General features: G+C 49.4%; 1 protein-coding gene across 5 annotated transcripts in view; it reads left to right on the forward strand.

The window, feature by feature from the left end:
• Nucleotides 1-18,343, forward strand: part of Kcnj15 (potassium inwardly rectifying channel subfamily J member 15) — a 40,688-nt gene that overhangs the window by 15,256 nt on the left and 7,089 nt on the right. Inside the window, exons 3-5 of one of the 5 annotated variants that reach the window (XM_055614782.1) lie at nt 13,124-13,273; nt 14,840-14,998; nt 15,453-15,547. The exons of 1 other annotated variant lie outside the window; for it this stretch is intronic. The gene's annotated coding sequence lies outside the window, so the exon portion shown is untranslated. The remainder of the gene's footprint in view (nt 1-13,123; nt 13,274-14,839; nt 14,999-15,452; nt 15,548-18,343) is intronic. 3 more of the 5 variants (XM_055614784.1, XM_055614787.1, XM_055614785.1) reach the window with 3 other exon arrangements.

Here is an 18,343-nt window from a genome sequence, read left to right on the forward strand (position 1 = left end):
GTTCAAAGAACGTGGAGCAAGAATAGCTTCAAGGGGAAGGATGATGACTTCCCCTCTGAGGACCCCACACTGTGGCCTCTAGGGGATGCCAACATCTTCCATCACGAAGGTGCGTGTGATACAGGAGAGGTCAGACATCTCAGCTCCTCACTGCAGCCGATGAGCGGGATCATCCATTCTGAGACCCTGGGCTGAGTCTCCGCAACCGGCAGACCCGAGTTCCCTTCCTTCTGTTCCTCCTTGGCTGCCCTCAACACACGCTGCAGCCCTGCAGGGAGGGGCAGGCGCGTGGAGTACGCTTGCACTCAGGTGAAAAACTCTGGGCTGTGCTGGAGGGAGGCCTGGCTCTAGAGTGAGACAGACTGTGGTCTAGACATGACCTCAGGCCGACTCTTCAGTTTGTCCAGGTCCCCAGCAGTCATTCGTTAGAAGCACCTCCACAGTCAACCCAGTGCTGGACACTTATTGCTGGTTACCGTATTGTGTATTGTATACGGGCATGGAAGCAAGCGATTCCACACGAGGAGCTCAGGCTTCTTGGAGAGAAAGCACAGTCAGACCTGGAAAGAATGCGCTGAACCAGTCCCCACAGCTAAGAAAAGCACCTGCCTAGAGTGATCAGTGAAACGAAACAAAATCAGGAAAAATCAGGAAAAAGAAGGAGGGCTTTTCAGGAGGGAGACTGTGGTGACAGGCCTTGGCAGTCAGCAGGGCCAGCTCATGGGGACCGCTGTGACCCACACACCTGGTGTGGGCTGCGGATGGTTGTGCCAAAGCCAGTGATGGATGGGGGCAGCGACGGAAGCGTCTCAGCCCTGTTCAGATGCCCACAGGTCTGACTAACAGACGGTGGCGGTTGCTGAGTGAGGTAGCAGATGGCGGTGCAGGAACTGTTGAGGTTGTAACGTGCAGGACATTCTTTTCATCTTTTTTGTTTGATTGTTTTTTTTTTTTGTTTTTCTTATTAAATTTATTAATTTACATCCTGATCACAGCCCCCTCCCACCTCTCCTCCCAGTCCTATGCGCCCATCCTCCCACCTTCTTTCCCCTTCCTCCTCTTTTCCTCAGAAAAGGGAAGCCCCCTACCTACAAACCCACCCTGGCACACCAAGTCACCTCAGGACTAAGGACATCGCCTTCCACTAAGGCCAGACGAGGCTGCCCAGCTAGGGGAAAGTGATCCCAAAGCAGGCAGCTGAGTCCATGTCAAAGACAACCCCAGCTCCACCAGCTAGGGGGACCCTCATGAAGACCAAGCTGCCCATCAGGTATGAATGTGTCGGGGGCCTAGGTCAAGTTCATGCATGCTCTTTGGTTGGTGCTTCAGTCTCTGTAGGCCCCCATGGCCCCAGGTTAGCTGACACTGTTGGTCTTCTTGAGGAACTCTCATCCTGAGGAGACCTTCTATCCTTCCTCCCACTCCTCCACAAGGCTCCCTGGACTCTGCCTAATGTTTGGCTGTGAGTCTCTGCACCTACCTCCGTCAGCTGCTGGGTGGAGCCTCAGAGGCCAGCCATACGAGGCCCCTGTCTGGGAGCATCACAGAGTATTGTTAATAGTGTCAGGGGTTGGGTCTCTCCTATGGGGTGGGTCTCAGGTTGCCCAGCCCTTGGTTGGCCCTTCCCTCATTCTCTGCACAGCCTGTAGACAGTGTAAACTGTTAAAGACGTTTGGGTTGACGACCCTCTCCCTCTACTGGGAGTCTCCCTGGCTAGGAGGTGGCCACCTCAGCCTTCACTTCCTCCACACGCACGAGTCACCCCACATCCTCCCAGGCGCCTGCCCTTGTCTCCAGCCTGTCTCAGAGATGCCTTCTCCCCTCTGTTTCCCTTCTCCTCCAGCCCTTTCACCTCCCACCACCGCTCTCCTCACATCTGCTCCCACTCAGTTCCCGCTCTTAAAGAATGTTCCATGTCCTTAGTCATCAGGGAAACACAAGTCAAAATGACCAAGAATCCATCTTACACCCATCAGAATGACTAAGATAAAAAACTCAGGTTACAGCTCCAGCAAGGGATGTGGAGCAAGGGGAACCCTCCCTCATTGCTGTTGGGAGTGCAAACTTGCACAACCACTTTAGAAATGAATCTGGGGCTTTCTCAGAAAACTGGGAATAGCTTCACCTCAAGATCCAGCTATCCCACTCCTGGGCACATACTCAACGCTGCTCCACAATACCATAATGTGCTCAACCATGTTCGTAGCAGCTTGATTTGTAACAGCCAGAATCTAGAAACAACCCAGATGCTCCTCAACCAAAGAATGGATAGAGAAAATGTGGCACATTTACACAATGGAATACTGTTCAGCCATTAAAAATCATAGAATTTGCAGGCAAATTGATGAATCTGGAAAAGATCATCCTGAGTGAAGTAACCCAGACCAAGAAAGACATGCATGGTGTATTCTCACTTATGAGTGGATATTAGCTGTATAGTACAGGATAACTGTACTGCATTCCACAGAAGCTAAGAAACAAAGAGGGTCCAAGGGGGCATGCTTGAGTCCCACTCAGAAGGGGAGAGAGAGCGGATGGTGAGAGTGGAGGCAGTACATTCTTTGTTTTCTTTCTTTGTTTATTATTTCTTTATTTATTTATTACAATTTATTCACTTTGTATCTCAGCTGTAGCCCCCCTCCCCACCCCCTCCCAATCCCGCCCTGCCTCCCTCTTCTCATTTTGGAAATCAATCTGGCAGTTTCTCAGAAGATTAGGAATAGTGCTACCTCAAGATCCAGCTATACCACTCCTAGGCATATATCCAAAATATGCTCAAGTACACAACAAGGACATTTGCTCAACCATGTTCATAGCAGCTTTATTTGTAATAGCCAGAACCTGGAAACAACCCAGATGTCCATCAACAGAGGCATGGATATAGAAATTGTGGTGCATTTATGTAATGGAATACTACTCAGCAATTAAAAACAAGGAAATCATGAAACTTGCAGGCAAATGGTGGGAACTAGAAAAGATCATCCTGAGTGAGGTAACCAGAAGCAGAAAGACACACATAGTATATACTCACTTATGAGTGGATATTAGACATATAATAGAGGATAAACATACTTAAATCTGTTCACCTAGAGAAGCTAAGCAAGAAGGGGGACCCTGGGTAAGATGATCAATCATCACTCAGAAAGGCAAATGGGATGGACATCGGAAGAGGGAGAAAACAGGGAACAGAACAGGAGCCTACCACAGAGGGCCTCTGAAAGACTCTACCCAGCAGGATTTCAAAGCAGATACTGAGACTCATAGCTAAACTTTGGGCAGAGTGCAGGGAATCTTATGAAAGAAGGGGGAGATAGAAAGACCTGGAGGGGACAGGAGCTCCACAAGGAGAGCAACAGAACCAAAAAAAATCTGGCCAGTGGGGTCTTTTCTCAGATTGATACTCCAACAAGGACCATACATGGAGATAACCTAGAACCTCCGCACAGATGTAGCCCATGGCAGCTCAGTGTCCAAGTGGTTCCCTAATAAGGGAACAGGGGCTGTCTCTGACATGAACTCAGTGGCTGGCAGAACATTGTTAAAGGAAGATAACTTGAGACAAGAACCTTAAATGTAACACTATTGCAGTAATCAAAGAAACAAAGTAATTAATGGCTTTTGCACTAAGATTCTACTAGCAGAGGGCTTAAAATGTTAAGTATAGAGAGTAACTGTTAAAATGTAAGTGTTAAACGTGAAGTGTAGAAAGTTCCGAAGTGCAAATCTTGGATGTGCCCTACATGCCAAGCCCTACTGTGAATCTGTGGGTGTGAAGAAAAGTGTGGTCACACCATGCTGAAGGCCATAGCCTCCCCCAGTTCACTGATCCCACACAGCCTGAGCAAGGCCCTCCTGGCATCTTCTTGTACCATGAGCTGAGGACAGAGGTGCTCGCTTTTCTCCTAAAGAATATGGTTTTCCCTTGCCGTGATCCCTTAAATAATCTACTACAACTGTTTTCTAGAATCGAAGCCAGGCAGGTGGGGCCTTTACACACCCATGTCTAAAAGGTCGGGGTGAAGTTTTGACTAATGGGGTGTCCTAATCTAGACAGTTGGCGGCTGTTGCAGAGTCACTGGAACCTCACTATGTAGGACATTCTAGAAGGAGGATGGCTTGAGAAAGGGGCCTCAAGTAGGAGCCTGACAGGGTTTCACAGAACAGCACACAACACAGAGAGAGCTTGAAGCAGGCAGAAGTGCACAGTGCTGGCAATTGTCTAGGGGGTCACCACAGACAGGAATAAAAATGTGGAAAGGACAGAAGACTGATGAGGAGAGAAAGTGAAGCCATTCCCTTCAGAAGGCCGGGAACTGGGAGGCTACCAAGTGGAACCCCTGTCGGGTGTTCTGTGTAAGGCCCAGGAGTCCCCCTTCTCCCTTACTGGATGTTCTCAGGACCCAAAGGCAGGCATCTGGGATTGTTTTTATAATCTCATGGTCTGTTTGTCTGGCAGAGACAGGACCCACAGGCAGAGGAGAGGGTGTACGGATCCAGTAGGAAGCCCTGCTGAGGTTCCCGTCCACAGTCCACTCCCAGCTCTACCTCCAAAGTACAGGACCTTGTCTGGCAATGGGGCTGAGGGTAGACCCCAGCAGTGCAGACATTGGCCAACTAGATTTTATTTAAGAGTTAATGCAACTGGTACTCTTAATGTTCTCCCAACACTTGCACTAGTCCTGGTCTTTGTCCATTTTAACACCGCTCTCTCGGATAGCACATGATTAGAGCGTGGCATTCTGCCGGCTTGCCTCAGCTTCTAGGAACTGTGGACCTGATTTTGGCGGTACCCCACCCCGTATCGCCTCCCATTAAACCAGCTCCACAGCAGAGCCCACCCAGCATTTTAAAACGTATATGCAGGTCTAGGGCGAGGGCTCAGCTGCTCAAGTGTTCACCTTGGAAGCACAAGGACCCGAGCTTGATTCCCCAGAGCACACACAAAAAGCCAGGTGTGGTGGCGCACACCTGGAAGACGGAGACAGACAGGAGGACAGCTGGGGACCTCTGGCTAACACACTTAGTAGTTCGGCAAACTCTAGACCAATGAGACATCTTGTCTTAAAAACCAAGGTGCACAGCACCCGAGGAAGCACAGCAATGCTGCGCTCTGGCTCATCTCTAGTTACACACAAGTGCACATGCACCCCCCACACGTAAACATGCACACACATACACACACACACACACACACAAACATGCACACACAGATTTGACTCAGTCGATGGTGCTGGTGTGTGCATGCGTGTGTGTGCCTGTGATGCTTCTCTCATTTTGAACGAAGAGGGCCCACAGCCCCTCCCTCCCAGTGTGATTCTCATCCAATGAGTCTGCAGCAAGGCCTAGTTACAGCGAGCAAGCCGGTGGCGCTGCCTTGCCTGGCTCAGCACCCCCAGCTCAGTGTGAGCTCAGTGTGAGCTCAGTGTGACCGGGACCTCAGTCTCCAGCCAGCGCTGGGAAGGAGGTGCTGGCTACAGGGTCCTTTTGCAGCACTGCGTGGTGAGGTACAGACGATGCTTTCAGCCCTAACATCTTCTCAGAGAGAGAGCCTTCTGCCCAGGCAGGTTTCCGCCAGGGCCCTTCCCACAGGGCAGATGGCAGACCTAGCCCTTGTGTCCCTGTGCCAAGTGTACAGGACATTCTCTTGTGTGCTTGGGGTGACACTAATCACTGCCAGCCCTGGAGAAATGGGGAGTCGGCCACGCCACGGCTCCTTCCACGTCCTGTCTGCTGTGGGTCAGGGGGCCTAGGCCCATTGCTTTGCAGTGTGAGCTGAGGCCCGTCAGCCATAGTTGGCATCATACGGGGTTTACTGAGAGCTGAAAATGCTCAGACTTTAGCCCAAGAATGTCTGAATAAGAATTTCCGTGCGAAGTATCCCCAGGAAATGCATGCGTACCTTGAAATGCACTGATCTTTGGTCTCTAAAGCAATGGACTCCCTAGGCCTCGTAGCTCGTGGCTGTTCCCCCAGTGTTCAGGAGGCAGAGGCTGTGGGCACACGTGCCTGTACCCCAGGCCGCTGGCAGGCTCTTCTAGGCCACTCTAGGCTATCCAGCTAGACCCTGTCTCAAAAGAACAGTATTAAATACAGGTACACATGTGATTCCAATATCTGTGATCATTCATCTCTCCCAACCAAACTTTGGGACCCGTGCATGGTATGTGAAGACTCTCCTTTCTTATTAACAGGTATGCCCACTTAACCCCGCACACGATGCGTGAGTATTTTCAGAGATAAAGTGGGCCTGAACTCCTGGACAGAACAGAACGTAGAAGCCCAGCTGTCTGGATGCCCTGATTGGCAGTTGTGTGCCTGAGACATGGGACACAGAGCAGCCATGCAGAGCTTCTCCTCAGGCTGAGCTGGGCACAGCCATGTTCATTGGCTTGAGGAATGCGCACCTGGCTTTCCTTTCAAGCACGTGCTTGTGCTGTAATGTACGCCATCTAGACCTTCGTTTGCGATCATTCCGGTCTCTGATGTGTTTCCATGTGCTGAGGTGTGCTCTCATGGTCCCACTGAGCTAGGACACGGGCTGTGGTTTCTGTAACTGTGAGGTCTGGTTAGAACTGGGGTTCCTGGGTTCACTCAAACAGCAGCTCTGCCCACCTGGTCCTCTCTCTTAAATGTTAAGTCTCTTGTATTCCTTTTAGCATTAGTGATTTGAAAATGGATTCGTGACTGGGGAGAGGGCTCAGTCTATAACATACTTGCCACACAATCACAAGGACCTGAATTTGACCCTCAGAACCCCATAAAAACAAGCTGGGCTGTGATCCTGGTGCTGGGAGGGGGAGACAGGAGGATCAGGGGTTGCAAGCAGCCCAGAGAGCTGAATAGGCATGATCAGTGAGACTCCGTGTCAAAAGGAAGATGATGGTGACTGAGGAAGGTTACACAGCACCAACCTCTGACCTATGCACACACAGGCACACACACCCCACACGTAATGCACACATACATATATAAGAAAGATGAACTGAACATGCATCGCTCCAGAAGCCACTTCTAGTGTAAAAACGCAGTCCAGAGCAGAGTTTTACAGTGGCAGGGTAGACTTGTCACTTGCTGCTGCCGTGCGGAAGGTAAAGAAGAAGAGCGGGAGAAAGCCTGCCTGGAATGGAGGGGGCTCTTCAGCTGCCTGAGAGGAGTGACTCGGGGTCTGCGAGAGGCACAAAGGACCTGGAGGAGCCGCCCTGCCAGAGGAAAGGCAGCCAGCAGGGATCCGCTTCATCCGAAGCCCTCCCAGCCAGGTGCAAACTCTACAGCCAGTTAGAAGAAGCCGTAAGCTGACATACAAGCATAGCCTCCCTTGCTCTCTGCATTTCGGCTTCTGGAGTTGAGCAATTGGAACATGTCTGAGAGTAAGTGACTCCACAGATTTGGCTACGGCTAGGTGTGGAAAGTTCCTCAGCTGGACACCGTAAGTACATCTGGTTTACAGTGATGTCTGGATAGCCCAGAACGAGCCACACCGGGGAAATTGAATTTTCAGATTAACAGCATAAAATGGAAAGTCTGGCTGGAAATCTCTTTCTAATTGTGTTTCCTTTGAAGAAACGAGTGCTATCAGCATTTTAAAGCAATCTCGCTTTAAGTTTACCTGGAGAGACAGAGAAAGAGAGAGAGGAGAGAGCTGAGACACAGAGCAAGAGTAGAGTATCCAGCCCTATTGATTGCTTTTGAAAAGACACATTAGAAGCAGACACAGTGATTCAGTGACACACACCTGCCCCCGCTCTGGGGATATAGAGGCAGGGAGAGTTATGGCTCGCCTGAGCCACCTCGTGAATCTAAGGCCACAGAATGTCAAGGAGGCCCTACTTCCGCCTTCCTCCTTTCCCTCATCCCTGTGCCTCACAGCTCTGCCACAGCTACCTGTGGACTCTCCAGGGAACCCAGAGCACCAGGCGCTCACCTCTCTCTGCAGCTGCACCGGCTACACTTCAGTCCTTTCAGCATGGATTTCTGGAAGTGCAAATTAAATGGGACGCCAGCATCTAGATTTGCCAGATCCTTCTCCATGGCGTCAAAAGTAATCACCTAGCAGGCAAGTTAAATCTTATTTTGAATAAAACCCGAGGAGTTGCTCATTCTCCTGAGGTGAAGATGCGAGAGTTCCCAGAGAACCCACAGGCCCCACGTCTCCCTGCTGTCACCTGGATCCTCTGCCTCCTTGGTACCCGCCTTCCTTGCTGGGAGACTCTCGGTTTACCAGGGACTGGGCTGCAGACATGCGGCTCTCAGCGGACTTGAAGTGGGGAAAGCTTCCACGGACCCCAGGATAGCACACGCCACACGCCATGCTCTGTCTTCTGACCAAGACCCCCTCCCCAGCTTACCAAGGGTCTTTGAATTGATGTCTCATCTCACACAAGGCCTCACTTCCCTCTTCCATTCTAAGCTGCTGGGCTTCTCACGGCATTCGGCTCACAGCAGGTTTAGAGGAGCAAATACTGAAGATCAGTGTCTGTTCAGCACGCCGTGTGTTTTGATCAGTGTAGAAGCTGTAGAAGATGGTTCTTGCGGCTTATGAGAGCTTTGTAGACTCAGAATAGAACTCCTGCCCTCCCTCTGTGATGAGTGGTTTTCTTTTGCCAGGGTCTTCTGTGCATTGCATTTGCTGTGAGTCCATGAAAGTAAAGGTCAACACCCGTGTCATACTGAGTAGGGAAAATGGATTTTAATGTCTCACAGTCTCCGGAGTGCAGGAATTATCACTAGCTCCATTCTGTACTGAGGACACCACGTCTCAAGGGATTAAGAATCTACCCAAGGTCGCACAGCACAGCAGTGCCTCTGAGGGCATGCCGACACATCTTTCAGTACCAAGAGTGTGATGCTCAGCCTGAAGCGGGGTGTGTGTGTGTGTGCGTGTGTGTGTGTGTGTGTGTGTGTGTGAGAGAGAGAGAGAGAGAGAGAGAGAGAGAGAGAGAGAGAGACAACAGAAGGGAGGAGACCCTTCAGGAAAGAATCAAGCGTTCCCAGACACGGAGCCCGAAGGCCCTGAGCTATTCTGGAAGAGGCAAATACAAAGCTGGATTCAGGCTCCATCCTAGAGAGAGCAAAGCTGAAGAGTGAGCTTGAGCTAGGGGAGAGAGCAAAGCTGAAGAGCGAGCTTGAGCTAGGGCTGAGCAATGCCTTCCAGAGGCGCTTAGGCCTGCCCTGTCACAGCGGGAGCCGCTGGAAGGTGGGTGGAGGTCAGTGCCCTGTGCACGGGTGGAAGAATGTGCCTTCTCATTCCTGGTAAGGGTTCGGTGGCAGCCGTGGTAATCTAGACGTGCTTGGGATCCTATGGTGGTTAACTAAAGCTCGCTCCCTAGTTCTTAGAAATACCGTGTAACATTGTGAAGACCAACAATGGCTTCCGTATCTCAGCTGCTTCCTGTTACCTCCTCCTTTATTCCCACACCAGAAGGAAGGGTGCCATGACTTCTAGACCAGAGGATGCTGTGCTGCCTCCTTGGGTCTCATCCCACTGAGTGAACACTGACATCACGTCCACGCCTATCTCAGTGCGTGTCATCATGTTGGAAGGGGGATTTGTTGTGTTTTATTTATTTATTTTAAAAGTTTTTTTTTGTTACATGTAAGTGTTTGTGTTTATATGTGTGTGTGTGCCTGTGTGTGTGTGTGTGTAAGTGCATGTATGAGTGCTGTGGCACACGTGTGGAGGTCAGAGGACAGCTTGCAGGAGCTGGTTCTCTCCTACCACGAGGGTCCCAGGGATCCCACTCAGATTGTCACGCTTGGCAGCAAGTGGCTTCACTCACTGAGCCAGCTTGACAACTCCTTAAGTGTAAATTAAATTACTAAGGAATCACGCTGTATTTATAAAACAAATAATTATTGGATGCCTGATTGCGCCTTTGGGGAAAGTAAATCAAGAAGGCTGGGATGGGCTGCCTGGTTGAAACTATCAGAATATTGCACTTAGGATGTGTAAGTTAGTTTAAATCAAGTCCATTGTGCCTGGAGAACTGAGAGTGTCTCAGACGAGAAAAGGAAGAACTGTTCGTTTTCAACAACTTCCCACTAGATTTCTGTCTCTTCACTCTCAAGGGGTACACCAAACCATGGCTGTGTTAGTCATGACCCTGTCACAGCAACAGCCTGGGGCAGCTCACCACCACTGTGCTGGCTTCCCAGAGACCCTGACGTACACTCTGACCCCTGCACTTAAGAGCAAGAGCCTTTACACCATGAGTGGAAAGAAGCTCAGTGCTTCTTTTCCCGGAATCATAAGGCGTGTGTTTAACTGCAATGTGTTTCCGAAATCTCCATGGGTTGCTTTTATCTGCCTGAATATTATATTCCAAGAAGTCATTCATGGGTCTATCTAGATCACCAAAAGAGACCACAGTACAAACAGTGGTTCAGAATCTGCTGGAAATGACCAGGGAATGTGGCTCAGTCGGCAGAGTGCTAACCCAGCGTGCACTAAGTGTCGGGTTCAGTCCCTAGCACCTTGCAAACCTGGCATGGCGGTGCATGCATGCAGCCCCCAAAAAGACGAAGGAGAAGTCTTGACCACCAGCTTCCAGGCTGTTCTTAGAACCGTGCAGGAAGAGGCTGCACCCTGTCCCCACAGTGCCACAGTGCCTGCATTTGTTTCCAGACTTCCTGGTACCAGGGTACTGCTCTAAGAACGCCGTCTGTGTTTAAAACCTTGTCTTCTTGTGTTTTGGCCTTCCAGACTACTCAATTATAGATCTGTTTTTCCAGAAAGAGATCAGATTTAACAAACAAAAATAAGAGACCACCGTGCTATCTACATTTCTATACACAGCACATATATATGCATTTTAGATCAAGAGTGAATCATTTTTAGAATATATATATATAATAATATAATAATAAATTATTAAATTTTGCCAGTTATAATGAAACATATTTGCTATCCATCTGAAATTCAAATTTGACTGAGCATCTTGTATCGTATCTGGAACCCTAAAATGACCAAAGCTGAGCTAATCGAGACCAGACGGCTCCGTGGTTTGTGTCTCCCTATTTACTGCCGGAGGCTAGTTAACTGCCAGGGGGCCAAGGCTTTGATTGAACTCGAAGGCATTTTGAAATTAGAAAACACCCCTGTCACTCAGAGATGACACGTGACCACTCAAGAAGCAAACCACTCGGACAAGGCCTGGTTCTTGAAGTACATGGTCCCCCACGTTAGGCTGTGGGTGTGCACCGTCCCCCTGACACCAAAGAGCTCCAGTTTCCATATCACAGACATGTGGTCAAAGCACGGACCACGAGTGAGGCGGGATTGTGAAACACTTTGACACGGGTCCCGCTGTTAAATAGCTTGGTTCCAAACCAAGCAAGAGTCAGCCATTTCCTTTGTCTGGAGTACGATTCCCACTAGGATAATAACAAGCAGGAAGATCAACAAGGGGAGGAAACTAGCCCCAGTGGCAGGTGAATCACGCCGAAATCCATCCGTCACCATGTAATCACTGACATCACAATTCCTTTTTTTTTTTTTTTTTTTTTTAAAGAAAAAGTATTGTAAGGCCAGAGGACAAGACACTGCATTTACAGGATGCTTCTTATGTCTCTATGTCTTTGTCACCTCAAAGTAAAATAGATGTATTTGGGTAGTAAAAGGTTCACGAGGGAGGTTTATTGAGGGGAAATCAATTTGAAGTGTTGTAAATTATAGAAGGACAAACAGTAAGAAGACAGCGCCTCCCTCTCAAGCACCTTCCTGAGTCATAGGAAGACAGGAAAGTCACCCCTTGCCTGTGTCTCACTTGCTGGCTTCATTCCAGCAAGGTCTGGCTGCACCCAGTTTGCAGTTTCACAAAGTAAAGCACATGATATAAAACAGTCGTTCCCCTACAGGGCTGTGTGAAAAGGCAGTCTTCCTCTCTGCCTTCCTCCACACCAGCCAGACACCCCCCACGGCTCGGCCTCTCTTCTTGTCTCACCGAACAGAATAGTGGGAATCCATCTTCCCTGTGTCTGACCTCATCTAGACACTGCTGTGAGTGAGGCTGAGTTAGCCTCTCGGAGAAACACAGTTCCCGAAGGTGAACACTTTTAGTGGAGTGTCTGGGGAAGGGAACACAACACCATTTGCCTCCCCTCTTCCCTCCCCAGACACAAATCCTCCTGTTTCACCTCACAACAATGCATGTCCAAGCCACGCTGTGATTAAAGGGAGAACACGCTTATTACCCACGTTCTTCACATGTTGGAGCAAGCGAGATTGAGGGCGGGAAACCAAAGGAAATTTCCACTTGTCCTGAGCCTCGGCACGCTCTCGGTCTATAAGAAAGTTATGAGGGAAGAATGTAACAGCAGACAGATGTATAATGTTTTGTTTGGGTTAGCGAGCTCTCCTGCAAATAAAGAGCCTGAAATTAAACTGTCTTTGCAAATGACAGCTCTGACTTATACTACTGCTCAGCTTCCTGCCATGGAAAATGGAAAATGAGTCTCTGCTGGGCCTGGCATCCGTTTAGACTTGTCCTTGCTTCGGAGAGAAAAGGTTGATGGTCTGTGGAATGAAAAAAGTTAGAAGTAACCTGCATTGAGGAATAAGGCTGAAACTATGCAAACCACAGTTAAGGGTGGAAATGGAGTTTTATTTTTAGTGCTTATGGAATTTAAAAGAATAATAGTAGAACAGAGACATGAGAAGGCTAAACATTTGAACACAGAGGCAAAGGGGTTCCTGACAGGGACACATGGGGATTAGTCATTGACGGAGCACAGGCTGTTTTCCCTGTGTGTGACATGGGTAAAGGATAAACCTCTCCGAGTCACCCAGCCACCCTTGCAATTTTGGGGGGAAACCGAGTTTCTCTTAAGCCTCAGTTCTTGGAAAGCATCTCCAAACATTTGGGCTTTCTAGCTCAGGGGTGGGACCCACGATCCTGCACTTCCAATGAGCTCCCCATGGGAGGCTGAGGCTGCAGCTGAGGAGAGCCTTCTCTCCAAGCTCTGGCGAGGCGGATAGCTCACCTCAAGACATGTCAGCGCGACATCTGCTCTCGGGAATGCTCGGGAAGCACAAGCGTGTGCCAGCCCTCAGCCGTTAGTTGCTGGGTGAGGATTTTCAGCAAATCACATGCACTCCTGGATGTTCTTTCCTATCTGTTCGGTGTAGACGAGACCGCATTCCCCAGGGTGCTTCCGGAGGCCAGATCTGCGCTGGACGCTTCTGCCCGGGGGTGTCGTGAGTGACTCCCAAGCACACTCCTTGTGGCACGGAAAAGAATGCTTAGCCCCACAGTGGCAGAGCCGGAAGGGCGTGGAGGTGAGCCTTCTCTACATGATTCGGTAGCTTTCTTGACTTCAGGGCTCGCATTAGCCTGGCCTTACCCAGCAAAACACCTCCTAAGGCCTGAATGCTGCCCTGCCTGTGCCACACCTGACCAAACGGCACCTCTGGCCCAGCATGCCTGTAGGTCACCTATCTCTGCAGGACAGGCCTCTGGAGTTCTTAGTCATCTTGGTGCCTGCACATGGAAGGCACTGGGAGTCCTTCTCAGTTGAGTGTGCCCTCACCAACCCTCTCAGGCTCTGTCACTCTTGTTGCTTATTTGCTAAGAGAGCCCACTTAAGCCTCTGTTCTCTGGGAACATGTCCAGGACAACTGTAACTTCTGGACAGTCACATGTGGTGCGGTGAACCCTGTCAGCTTCCTGCTACTCCTAACCATGTGTTCTTTTCCCTATTCCTTGTGACGAGTGTGTACGCCCTGTTCTCCAAGTGTGACCTCAAGATAAGCACTGGCACCACCTGGGTGCTTAGACCTTTGTGTTTGCTTTCAGACAGCCCTTGGCCCTACCAGCTGGGGGCGGGGCTGGCAACCCTGCCCTCTACCCAGGGGCAGGGCTTCCCCTCCCCCAGAGTGTATAATCTCCCTTCAGTATGTAATCTACACCTTTGGTTCCTCAGGGCTTCTCTCTCTTCTGCTCTCCTCTCTCTCTGTGTCTCTTCTCTTCTCTTCCTCTCTCTTCTCTTTCTGCTCCCTCCCTTCTCCTCCTCCCTCCTGCCCTGCTCTGGATAAACCTGCATCTATATAACATAACTTTGTCTGGCCATTAGCTCCATTTTATTTCTATCTTTGGATGCTGTGGCTCCACACAAGCCAGACTCCTTCCTCCAGACCCTTCACAGACACATGCTTATAGTCTTCATCACCTGGAATACAGGAATCACACTAGTATCTAGTTAAGAGTCTACGTGAGAGTGAGGCATGGGCCTACACAGGCCTGGCAGGGGTAAGCGATGCATTGGAGGTAGCTATTGACCCATGGGTGAAGTCCAGCAGTGAGTTTCATCCCAGCGGCCGAGAGAGGAGAGCTGTCGCCATGCTGGCGTGATGATGTTGTCGCTAGGATGCCAGGGCCAGGGGCTAACAAAGGCCAGTGCCAGGGGCTGGCAGAGGCCAACAGCATGGGCTGGAAGACCTGGTTCTCTGGCCAACATCTTCTAACTGGGTTTGCATATCTGCACAAGTTATTTAATCTCTCTCATCTTAAACTCCTCATTTAGAAAATAGATTGTTGTTTTCTTCAGCTGGTAATCTCTAGGATGGAATAAAAATTGATGTTCCTTTGGAATGTCCCCCTTCTGAAACCAAAGCTGTCAGTGGCATAGAGATAAGGGCCCAGGACACTTAGTATGTCTGTGATATCACAGACCACCAAGCCAAAGGGAGGCTGGAGGGATGGGCCATCCATGCGCTGGACTCTGTGCCTGGCACCTAAGTGCTGACTTTGAAATAACTCAGTAAGAAGCAGCCCCTTCCCGAGGCCATACAGTTGCTCTGCTGTGGTCCAGCTCTGGCATCTTTTTCCTCTTCTCCCTCACCCAGAATAAAGAGCAAAGCAGCTGAAGAACAGCCCAGGGGCTGCATGAGCCCAGCGCCTCTGCTCCACTGTGGTGAGCCACTCACGGTTCATTGTGAGGAACAGTCACATGACCTCCCAACACAGGAAGCAGAAACGCTCCCGGCCCAAAGGGTCAGGCCTAGGTAAGGATCCAATACAGATCCAGCAGAACCATACAGGAACAACTGGAATCAACAGCACACACAGTACCAAAGCCTGCCACAGCTCTACCTGCATAGGCCACTGACTCAGGAAACCCGCTGTGAACCAGCTGTGCACGGCAAAGCCACTGTGTCCTAGCCTGTGTTGGTAAAGTTAAGAATGAGGTTTAGAACTTAGCCAGACTTTGAAGAGAATGGTAGATGCCTTTGAAGAGAAGAGAAAACTTTGGTACAAGGCCTCCTAGAGTATGTCTGTGTGGCCCGTCACAGGGTCCAAAGGACAGCAAGCATGGCTGGCTTTATTTTCAATTACCCTGAAATCCTCTGAGCTCAGTGAACCCTGAACAAATTCTTGTTAAGCACTTTTTCCTACTTAATATTTAATCCCATGTATACTTAACATGAAATTTAATCTAGGTAATCTTTGGGTTTGTAGGTCATCAAAAAAATCAGTGTGTCAGAAATAGCTGGTGCCTAAGAAGCTTTTCCAGCAACTTTTCATATCAACAAGAGGCTGCATCTTGTCAGACTGTAAGTCGGGCCCTTTGTACGTTGTTAGCCCAGAAAAGCAAAGTGCGAACTGACTCGGGTTTTCTTCCTTGGCACTCCCGTTCCTTTGAGAGTAGGTGGAATGAGGACGCTAGAGACCTGGTGAAAAGCAGGACATTCCCGGAAAGGGAAAGCTGTGTCTCCTTTCTTCTGCTGTACGCCCACCTTGTCTGTCTGCCACGGGACCCAGCACGACCTTATCCCCTTATTTCTGTGTTTTAAAACACAGAAAACCTACAAAATTCAATAAAAAGATAATTTCGAGCTTTTAGCAAATCCCAAAGCTATGCTAACCAGGAGGGAGAAAGTGATTTCTAAATGAATCTAGTTTTCTTAAGAAAGTATCTGTGGCAGGTAGAAGATCCTATTTTTGAGAATTAGAAAAAAGGTATTGGGTAAAGAGGAGTGGGCTAGCAACAATGATGGGTGAATTTTGTTGTGAGACTTAAAAATATCTCTGTACTTACTGTTTGCTAGAATTATTTATATTATATTAAAATACATATTTAATACAAAATATAAATAACATTTATACAATTAGTGTAAGTTACTCTTAGCTGGAGTTATTTGTACTGCACAAATATATATATATGCATATAATACATGCTTAATATAAATTGTATAACATTCGTGTAGATGGTATATATTTGATAATATATAATATACATGCACTCTATAACCTATACTACATACAAATAAATACCTTCAAAATAAATAGTATGTCACAGTTTTGACTAGAATCTCTCTGTATTTCTGTTTTGAAAAGCCTTGTCGCTGGCTCTGGGCAGGTGGAATTTCATGTACAAGGATAGGGGAGTCAGGTATGAACCAACACGCAGGTGCATTCAACACCCGGGCAGCGGGGTTCCTGGGATGCCGAGAGCAGCGAATCACAGCACGGTGCAAACGGCACGTGCCCTCCCCAACAGTGTCATGTGGGGTCCCGTCCGTCACAGCATGGTGCAAACAGTGTGTGCCCTGGAGCAGCAGGGTCACGTGGGACCCCACTAGCCATCCACGTTGTCCGGCTTCAAGTCCAGAGCACCCTGTCTGTAAACCCTGTGGCTCAAGCAGGGCAGTGCAGGAGGGTCGGCGTTGGGAGCTTGAACGGCCACTTCGCTAGACCTCTCCGTGCCCAGGAATCCTCCTGCGAGGACAAACGGCTGTGCTCACCCTGCAGTGGCGCACAGTGAGGGGCCTGCATGGAAAGCCCACGCTGAGGCCTGGCTGCCAAGCCATGAGGACCCCACCCGCACCCCTCTGAGCCACGCCCGGATCCTTACCCGGATTTTCTCACTTGGATGCTCCCGGCTCTGTTCCTGCCTGCTATCCCCTCTAGGTCTGCTAACAGGCCTGCAGGTCTCTGGTCACTCACCGGTGTTTCCTTCAGCAGAGAATAGCCCAGGTTGCTCTGCTGCTTGGCCCAGATCCTCCAGCCGCACCTCTCAGTTTGATTTTTCTTCCCTGAAGACAGGGTGGCTGCTCTCTCTTTGGTCCCCGCCTGGTTCCCAGTGCTACCTGCTCTCCACAGCCAAGTTCCCTCTGCCCTGTGCCTGCTGTTCAGGTTCATTCCCAAGTGGACTTTCCTTTCCTGTATCCTCAGAAAACAAATGGTATACAGCAGAAGAAACGCTAAATGAATTGATGCCCTGTGTCGCTCTTGGCTAGGAGTAGGGAAGGGCAATCCTGAGCCCTCTATTCAATAGTTTACAGGACCTCAGTGATGGTATCACAGTTCTGAGAATTGTAATCTAAGCCAGTAAGCATTGACAGCATAAAAAGCCTGGGAAACTGGATGTTATTCCTAGAGGCTAACGCTATGTATGGGTTTAATGGAATATTGTCTATCTGGGACAATGCCCTTTTCTCAGCCCACTCATAGTTAGTGTATGGAAAATTACAGCGTCTCTTAATATTCTAGAAGATAAGCCATGTGGATTGCAGAGCCACTGAGGAAAAACAAAACCAAAGACAAAAACATAAAGACATGTAACAGCGCAAAAAGCACAGTTCTTTTTCAAATGGTGTGGTTTTGCTTAGTGTGTATGTGTGAGTTTATGTGTGTATCACTATGGATGCAGTGCCCATGGAGGCCAGAAGAGGGGGCCCAAGCCCCCAAAACTGGAGTTACAGATGGCTGTGATCTGCTAGTGGGTGCTGGGGCCTGAACTTGGGTCTCTGCAGTAGCAGCAGCCACTCTTACCCACTGAGCCATCTCCCCAGCCCCCACGAAGTGTGCTTCTTGAAAGAAGGGCTCTGGAGACCAACTAGAGTAAATGAGGAGTATACTGTGACATGCAAACTCCAATGAAGCAAACAGCTGAGCTGATGTGTGCAAGGCAGGTTGCTGGTCTCAGAGCAATGAGCACAGGGCCCTCTGTCCTCCAGCCACGCACTGGGCACACTGACACCTGGTGAGCGGGACAGGGAGCTGGTAGGAGGGACTGTGTCAATAGAAACCAGTAAGTGCTGTAGACACAGGACTGGCCAGCAACAGGCAGCACGTGAACTGAGGGGACTGATAGGAAGGGGTCAAGGTCAACAGAAGAATCCACAGGCGGGTGGATATCGGAGGAACATGGGTAGAGCCAGACAATGCATGCTATGCAGATAAACAGCAGATTACTGGGTTATTTGGTAGAAGCTATAGAGATGACGCAGAGATGAAGATAGTGGGTAAAGGGTAGAAAGGTGATAGGTGATTGATGACTGATTGATAAATCACACACACACACACACACACACACACACACACACACACACACACACACACACACA

The sequence above is a fragment of the Psammomys obesus genome, unplaced genomic scaffold (genome assembly GCF_907164565.1).
Source record: "Psammomys obesus unplaced genomic scaffold, mPsaObe1.curated_primary_1811, whole genome shotgun sequence".
NCBI lineage: Eukaryota > Metazoa > Chordata > Mammalia > Rodentia > Muridae > Psammomys > Psammomys obesus.